Source organism: Rhinolophus ferrumequinum, chromosome 2, assembly GCF_004115265.2.
Source record: "Rhinolophus ferrumequinum isolate MPI-CBG mRhiFer1 chromosome 2, mRhiFer1_v1.p, whole genome shotgun sequence".
Lineage (NCBI taxonomy): Eukaryota > Metazoa > Chordata > Mammalia > Chiroptera > Rhinolophidae > Rhinolophus > Rhinolophus ferrumequinum.
This window is the reverse complement of record NC_046285.1, coordinates 51,761,104-51,769,972: the sequence shown is the minus strand read 5'-3', so window position 1 is coordinate 51,769,972 and position 8,869 is coordinate 51,761,104. Positions and strand designations below refer to the sequence as shown.

Below are 8,869 nucleotides of genomic sequence, written 5' to 3'. Positions count from 1 at the left end.
AACAGGTACCAGCAGGCAACTCTACCACTAGGTGGAGAGGATGAGGCCAGGATGGGGAGAAGGAGAGTCCAAAGGTGGAGACAGAGACCTGATGAGAATTCAGCCATAATTAACGTCAGATCTACCTCTGGACTTTAGAGTTATGCAAGTCATACATTTCTATTCTGCTTAAGATTTGGTTTCTATCACTTGCACCAAAAGTGACACTCTTGACACACATACCTTCTATGAAACATGCTGTGCTTTTCTAAGATTCTACAAGTCTGTGTCTATACCATTCTTCATACAAAGCTTCAAGAATCTGACAGATTAAAAAAAGATCAATACTGGGGTGGCCGGTTAGCTAAGTTGGTTAGAGCGTGGTGCTAACAACACCAAGATTGCTGGTTCGATCTCTGCATGGGCCACTGTGAATTGGGCCCTCCTTAAAAAAAAAAAATAGTTAAGAAAAAATCAATACTGATGTTATACAATGGATAAGGACGAAAGTCACAAATCAGTTGTTAGCTGAAAGACCAAGGCGCAGACTTTGTCAAATTGCTAGTATCCTATGTTGTCAGATCTAGAGAGGATCTCAGGCGAGTATTAGAGGCACCTTAGGAATGACTCATGTCATACCAAGCTTTCACTGTATTTGTTACTTTTCAGGAAAAGTGATTTCAATCTCAATAAAACCTAATACATGTAGTACCATGGCAGTGCTATTTCTGTCATCACATCATCGTGTAAAAAAGCATCATTTGTTTTCAATAGTGTAATGTGATTCCATATCCACAAACTCATCCTATTTCATATTTTTATAACTGCTCACTTACTTTAACAATATTTAGCAAAACCTATTTTTGCTGTTTGAATGTAAGAAGGAAATTGGAGTAATGTGTAATTGAAGCAAACTAGATTAAGAACAAAGCTATTCTAAAACCAGCTGCCAACCAGCTACTCATCCACCCACCTTATTTAACTTGTTCTCTTGGAATTGAATAGCACCCAAAAACAAATTCTCTTCAAAACTGGATCAAGATGCATGCAGATAACAAAATACTATTAAATAAGTCTTCCTAAATCAGTAAAGTAGCTTAAAAGGAAAGAGACAGAAGAAAAAACCTGGGAAATTTATGAAAACTTGGCAGAAGATTTTTATCGTTTGGGTTATGCAAGAAACTATCCTGATAATAAATAAGCACACTGAACAAGTCCTTGTGTAAAGCACAGCATATTTTACCACCATTTGAATAGTATGTAAAATGTTTTTATTTTTATTTTTAACCTTTCTAAATTCAGGCACCCAGTGCCTTCAAGAAGCTATTTTTGGTGATGGTGCAGTGTTCTGACACCTTTTCTCTGAGTAAAATTGACAGAGCTGCTGAAATTAACATTTTTATCTCCATGAACCCACGTCACTGAAAACTATAAAATATCATGTGTTTTTCTGCTAATCAGCATTTGGAAGCAGAAAGCTGTTCAAGTCAAACCTACTCCAGTCCTCTGAGAGGGACCATGACATCACTATCCCCTGTCTCCTTTGATTATTGTAAGGCTTTGCATAGAAGGATAAACTCAGCTCAATCTAAACTGAATAGATGTTATCTGTGGGAGCTCGAATTCCATCTGTTGGAATCTGCATATAGATAATACCTTGGCAATCCAGCAAGTTTCCTTGGTGCCCAGATCTAGAGAAAAGAGGAAGGAAGAGCAATGTAGCTATGTTTTGTTTTGTTTTTTTAATCCAACAGAGAAACAGGTTTAAGGCATTGAAATCTAAGATCTTCTTGGTCCCTCCACCCACATCCAGCTGTAAATTCACGCTAGGGATCCATCATTCCAGACTGGAATCACATACCAATGCTTCACTAGTCAATATACCACAAGACTCAAGAATAATTCAACAGTTGTCATGTACCTTCCTATGTGTTAGAAAATATAAAAAAGATGTGATTAGTCCAGGGGAAGACAGGTACACAAATAATTATAACACAGAGCAGAACAAGATAAGGGAGAAATGAACATGATGTTATAGGGATGCAAAGGGAAAAGAAAATCGCATATGGAAAAGCTTAATCAAAGAGGTAGAACTTGACCTAAAAGACAGAAAATATCAGAATGATAGAAGGTAGATAGAGAAAAGAAAAAAAGCTATGAAAGCAAGAGCTATGTTAGAGAAAATAGAGAAGCCGGGCTTCATCCAAACCCAGGGAACATACAGAAGGTAAAAACATGGCTGGAATGGTGGACCAGGGCCAGAGCATAAAGGACCTAAAGGCTGAATTTTTATTTTATCCTGCAGGTGTAGGGAGCCAGGGGCTTCTCAACTGGGAATATTTTAATGTATGATCACATTTGTTTTAAGAGGAAATTACGGCAACATCCCAGAGCAGGATGGATGTAGATTAGCAAGGGTGACAGAGGAGGGACTGAAAGAGAGTCTAGTTGGAAAGTAGGTAATAAAAGACCAGAGTCAGAAGTTACAGAGAAGTTAGAAAAGGACAGATTCAAGTGATATTTTGAAGGTAATATTGACAGCTTAGTAATTTATAAGATGGAAAGGTGAGGGCAAGGAGGGCATCAAAAATGACTTTGAATGGTCTGGGTGACAGGAAGATACTGCTCCACAATTGTGGCATTGTTTGGTAGGGAAATTTTATGAGTTTAGTTTTGTACACGTTGAGTTTAAACAAAAGAATGTAAACTTAAATCTGTTTTTTCTCAGATACCCTTTTAAAAAATCTTGCTTTGACTGCTGAACTCCAAAATTAGCTCCAAACTATCTAGCTCTGTGCCTTATGTCTTGTTTTGGCGAGTTGGAATATCCCTTCTCCAAGACCTGCCACTTTTACTGTCCAAAATTTCACTTAACAAAAAATGGAGGGTGGTAATTTTAAACGTTTTTCTCAATAGCCTTTTTTTTTTTTTTTTGCCAACAGTACTTTGTTATTATAACTACATTTTGGATGCAATAACTTTAGTTAAGAAGATGTGTGCACAAAGAACCGTAGTTTGGGGTTCTAATTTTATATCAAAGCCTCTGACTCTAAAAATGCGTTTTTAGTTGTTGTGCCATCTGTTTAGAGTCTAATTAATGGTTTAAAAATAGATGATCTTTTGAAGGCAAATGACATGTTAAGCAATGGAAAGTATTAACATAATTCTCATAAACCTACACTATGAAAAACAATGATGTGCTTTAGGTATTGCATTAACAGAACAAGCTGAGAAGAGGCCATAATGAGATGATTAATAAATATTATGTGTACATTATAATGTGCACTGAGGAGGAAGCTACTTCAAAGAACAGTAGGCAGGGTTATTGATTCCTTTCATAGGTCTCTTTTCAAACTGTTATTGCTGGTGATGGATTTTTCAACTTTATCTTGTAACAAGTGTATTCATACCTGTACGAATTCATACCTCTCCCTATAAAAGGTGAAACTCCTCTCCCTATTTCCTAAGTCTATACTAAAAAATTCCTAAAATTATAAACACAAATCTCTGCTTCCCCTCATCTGTTGTTCTATCTCCATCTTCCGTTTTACAACTAAACTTCTTAAAAGAGCTGCCTCCACATGCAATATTCATTTCTACAGCTTCCATTCTTCCTCAGCCCCCTGCCACATGGCTTCCACCTTCACAAAGGTCAATGAAGTCAATTCTCAAGGTCACCATGATCTAGGTGATCCTAAATCTACTTGTCACTTTAGCCCTCTTGCTTTGGGAATTAAATAAGTTAATTCATGTAATGTAGTTAGTGTGTTTGAAATATTCAAGGCATGTTTCTAACTCACATCTTTTATTGGTCTATCAACACCCTCTACCTATATGTAAATCCAGCAAATGGATCTTTTCACCATTTAAAATAACTGAAAAGTCATCACACTTTTTACTCACTTGCATTGACAACTAAGCTTGAAAATTATCTAAAAGAATAAGGTAAAACAATACCCTTCCATTTTAATTTTCAGAAGATATCTTGTCCACATACGTGATTTTCCACAATTTGGGCACAAGAGAAAGCTAAGTGTTCAAAGTATTCAAAGTCTGGTTCTCAAAATTCATAGAACTTTTTTGACTCATGTTCTAGTTGGGCCACAGAACCTAACAACTGATACCTTTTCAAAAGTGTAAAGGACCTTCCTAAAACAGCAGGGCTGGGTCAAATTTAAGAAGTATTACATTACAGTAACAGTCCATTCACCTAGGTGTGAGCATTTTAGCAATTACAACCAGAAACAGACAGGAAGCTGGGAATGAAAACAAGCCTTTTGGCATCAAGGAAAACAGCCACAAAGCCCACATCCAGAAGGTGGTAACTACCCTGAGATGTCTGACTTTTAAAAAAGACCAGCATATTAAGGCGTGGGGAAAATTCCTTCACTGGGCTCTTGGGGGCAAGACTGTATTTCAGACAGTACAATACTCAAAGTTTTCATTAAGAACTGGAGTCAATAAATAAAGATTATGTCTGGGACCCTTGTTTTGTGAATATTGGAAAACGTACCACTCTTTAGCAAGATTTATTTCCAAAATGCTTAAAAGTTGGAGATTTGGTACTAGAGCTGTTTCAAGAAATTTTACTTGGGTGAAAGAGCTAATTTTCAGATGATGCCGCATGAGTTCATAACTCCCTCCATACAAAAAATACAACTACCAAGCCAAGACAGGGCCGCAGCTGTTCAATGCAAGGAGAGATTTATTGTGAAAATAAGGTGTCAGAGAAACTAGATTCTAGTCTCTCCTCTGCCAAAACGAGCTGGGTAATCTTGACTTCTCTTTGCCTGGGTTGACATGTCTGAAAGACGAGGACATTAGACTATTTGATCTCTAAAATCCTTTCTAGTTCTAATATTCAAACATTAAGTATATGAAGATGCTAAAGGGTAACAGGAAGGAAAAGATAAATCACATTATGAACAATTATCTTCCTTTTAATAATTCAACCCACATTTATTGAGGCTGCTGCTGAGCTGGCCCATAGAAAACTCTGAGAATACTGGAGTAAGAGAGTTCCTGCCTTTCTTGAATTTTCTGTTTAGAGAGGAAGTCAGGCAACAACCAAGTAAACCAAACAAATAAGGAAACAAGGGTCTGAGAATAATAGGAAAGGCAGCGTTTCTAGATAGGGTTGGCAGGGAATGGCACCTCTGGAGAAGTTATGTCTGAACCTAAATAATGAGAAGAAAAACCAAATGACGGTTTAATGAAGAACATTTCAGGCAAAGGGACTTGCTAGTGTCTAGGCCCTCAATAAAGGGGGGGAAATTTAGTGAATTTGCAGAAAACAGAAAAATATAAAAAGTATGACTAATAATTAAGCAGGAGTGTGGCACAAGATTTGAAGACGTAGGCAGGGGCCAGTAGTTTTGTAAGAAAAAAGGACTCATTCTTAAGCGTGCTAGAGAAATCACTGAAGGGCTTTTAAGTTGGGCAGCAACACTTGCTGTCACAGAAAACGAATTGGAAAGGGACATAATGGAAGTGGTGAAATCACTTAGGAGGTTGTGACAGGAGTTCAGGCGAAGCATGATAGTGGCTTAACTAGGATACTGCAGTACGGGTTGGAGAAAGGCAGAGATTTAAGATATATCATGGAGGTACGAGTCGAAAAGGTTTACTAACAGACTGTTTTTGCATATTTCTGAGAATGAAAAGAATCAATGTTGAGGCCAGCCCGGTGGCTCAGGTGGTTAGAGCTCCATGCTCCTAACTCCGAAGGCTGCAAGTTCGATCCCCACATGGGCCAGTGGGCCCTCAACCACAAGGTTGCCAGTTCAACTCCCCGCAACTAAGATTGAATACGGCACCTTGAGCTGAGCTGCCGCTGAGCTCCCGGATGGCTCAGTTGGTTGGAGTGCATCCTCTCAACCACAAGGTTGCCCATTCGACTCCCGCAAGGGATGGTGGGCTATGCCCCCTGCAACTAGTAACGGCAACTGGACCTGGAGCTGAGCTGCGTCCTCCACAACTAAGACTGAAAGGACAACAACTTGAAGCTGAATGGCACCCTCCACAACTAAGATTGAAAGGACAATAACTTGACTTGGAATAAAGTCCTGGAAGTACACACTGTTCCCCAATAAAGTCCTGTACTCCTTCTCCAATAATAAAAAAAAAAATCTTAAAAAAAAAAAAGAATCAATGTTGAGAAATAAGGTGCTAAGTTATTGATTTTGGGAGAATGTTTTGGGTGGCAGATAAGAAAAATTAAGGATAGCTGGAGGAAAAATAAAGAGCTTAGCTTTGGACTTGGTTTGATATCTGTGAGACATCTAATGTAATCAACAGACATCCTGTACTCTCTGTTCTACCTCTCCATCCTGTATGTTGATTTTGGTCACAGTAATTGAATACTTTTTTCCTAAGAACCACCTTTTATTTACCTTTTCAGGCACATTGTCCAGCAACTTCCTGGGCATATAGTTGGTACTTTAAAAATGTTTAATAATGTTCTCCAAACTAAACATCTTTCCCTCTAGACTTTCCATTTATCTGTGTGTCCTCATCCAGATCATAAATTTCAGATGACTCTAGTTTAGGTCTACAGATCAATGCCTGAAGCTTAGAATGAGAAAGAATCCTATTCCGGGTCTTTGCAATCTGGCCAACTTTTCCCCCTAGTGCTGCTTTTAAGATTCCTAGATTGGATTTCATACTTCGTGATTTACCATGAAAAACTCAAGACACTCCAACTTGGGAAAGTGGGGATTTGTTTTTCCAAGTTAGCACTGTACCAGAGCACATTTCCTGAGCTTCAAACTGGAGTGGGACTCCCATAATTGTGGTCTCTTCCACCTTACCTCACTACCCCATTAAAATGATTTACTAAAATGGCAGCAGGAGTTTAATTGGCAACGATCCACAAATAGGCTTCAAGTTCAACTTCTGAAATCCAACATTTTGGATTAGGTTTTGTTTTAAAAAAAATCATTGGAAATTTCTGATTTCTGTGGGATCTATCTCGCCTAGTAACAATTTTGTGGTCAGTGACTAAAGAGGTCTGTCTTTGGTTTTCAGCTTGGAAACTACATAAAAATCTGCTAAGTAACGAAGTCTTGCTAATTATAAGTAGCTCGGCATTCCCTACCAGAAAGGCCTCCAGAATGGCTGGGGAGGCTACGTATATTGCTTACGTCTTCCTGGTTCCCTCAAAGCAGTGCTCTCTGCTCTGTGTGTACAAGAATGTTTGGAAATCTTTAAAGGCTGGGAAAGAGTCTTATGTTCACATCTCCCAATTAGCTTGACATGATGCCCTACAATAAAGTGCTTATTTTTCACTTGGGCATCCCTCATACATAGGGAGATGAAAATACATTCTGTCTTTTAAATAATTGCTCTGTAAGAGACAGATACCAGGGAGAGTAACTAAACAAGAGTAAAACTAAACTTTCTTTTTCCTATGTTTGCTAGGTCTATTATCGGTAACACTTTCAAGTTGAATAATTTTACGGCATATTGGAAAGCTGTATAATTCCCTTTGCCTAAAAAGTGAGGTCAAATGATATTAAATACAAAAGATCTCCTTGCACAATCCTCTTCTATTTCTAGTCAACACTCTGTCATCAATCCAAAAAGAATTAAACAGAGAATAAAAATTTATAAGCATTCTCTTCCAATTCCAATTCCCATTGGCAATACAACTGAAATGCTGAACACTCACTTGGCAAACTCACAGAAAATAATTTCAGGTTGGGCAGTTGAGATAAAATCATGACTAAACACTTGCCAAATCCACCCTCACTTACCTACTCTCCAGCATTACCTCCTCCAAATAATTCCTCAAATAAAAAACTAGATGAGTCAAAGCCAAATTTAAAGTGTAGGATCCAAACCCTCGGCCCCCAAAACACTTTGCTGGGGTAGCTAAGCAAGGCTTGCGGGTGTGATCCACAGACCAGGGAGATTTGCTATCTGCTCTTTTATTTTTCCAATGAGCAGCAGATGTGCTCGTCAGCCAGTTATGCAAGAGCTGATGGGGAGTCCAAGGCGTTTTGAAAATTGCTTAAAGCAGCAAGTCTTTGAGCAATGCAGGCACACCTCAGATATTGTGGGTTTAGTTGCAGATCACTGCAATAAATCGAGTCACAGAAATTTTTTCATTTCCCAGTACTGGTGGTGGGTCTTGTCTTTAATTTGTAAAACACGTAGGATCTGCGAAGTGCAGTAGTACCACGTATGCCTGTAGTCATATCAAAACTGAACCACACCAGCGTGTACCAACCACATCAATCACATCCTCATCTGTCCTGGATATGTATTTTAGTTTCTTGAATAAGTTACCGAAAAATTAAGGTCTTATGCTTGGCAAATTATATGCAATCCATAAATACTGTGCAGTTATTGCTACCGTATTTTTCCTTCTTTCAATGGTAAACTACGCTCTTCCTTTTTTAGGAGGAAGTTCAACTTACATATGATATTGGAGACCCTCGTCTACTCTCTTACTCCTATTTGGGATGCTACTTGAGGGAAGAGGGAGGTAAGGTGATTATGGTCAAGTATGTTTAAAAATGCTAGGTTAAACCAAGTTTTCAACAGGTTCTTTATGCAAGATGTCTCAGGCCCTTTAATACGATGATGTGCATTATTACAAATCTCTAAGGGGGTAAGGGAATGAATATATTGCATGTGCAAAGCTTATTTGCTCATGGAATATTTTCCATGGAACATGCTGTGGGACTGAAGGCTCCATGGAATACAGTGGGAAATGATGGTTTGCAGAATGCAACCAAATCACATGCATGTAGGCATCTCCAGCCACTGAGTATTTTTTTTGAGATTTTTCTAAATGGCATATAACCCTCAAAACAAAATAATTTCTGAATTTTCATATTAAAATAAAAAACAACTCAAACACATAAAAAAATGTTACTCCTAAAGC

At 38.2% G+C, this 8,869-nt stretch overlaps 1 non-coding gene across 1 annotated transcript; it reads left to right on the top strand.

The window, feature by feature from the left end:
* Window positions 1-333: 333 nt before the first annotated feature.
* On the top strand, window positions 334-407 carry TRNAV-AAC (transfer RNA valine (anticodon AAC)). Its single transcript has one exon. It is a non-coding gene; the product is annotated as a tRNA-Val (tRNA).
* Window positions 408-8,869: the final 8,462 nt, after the last annotated feature.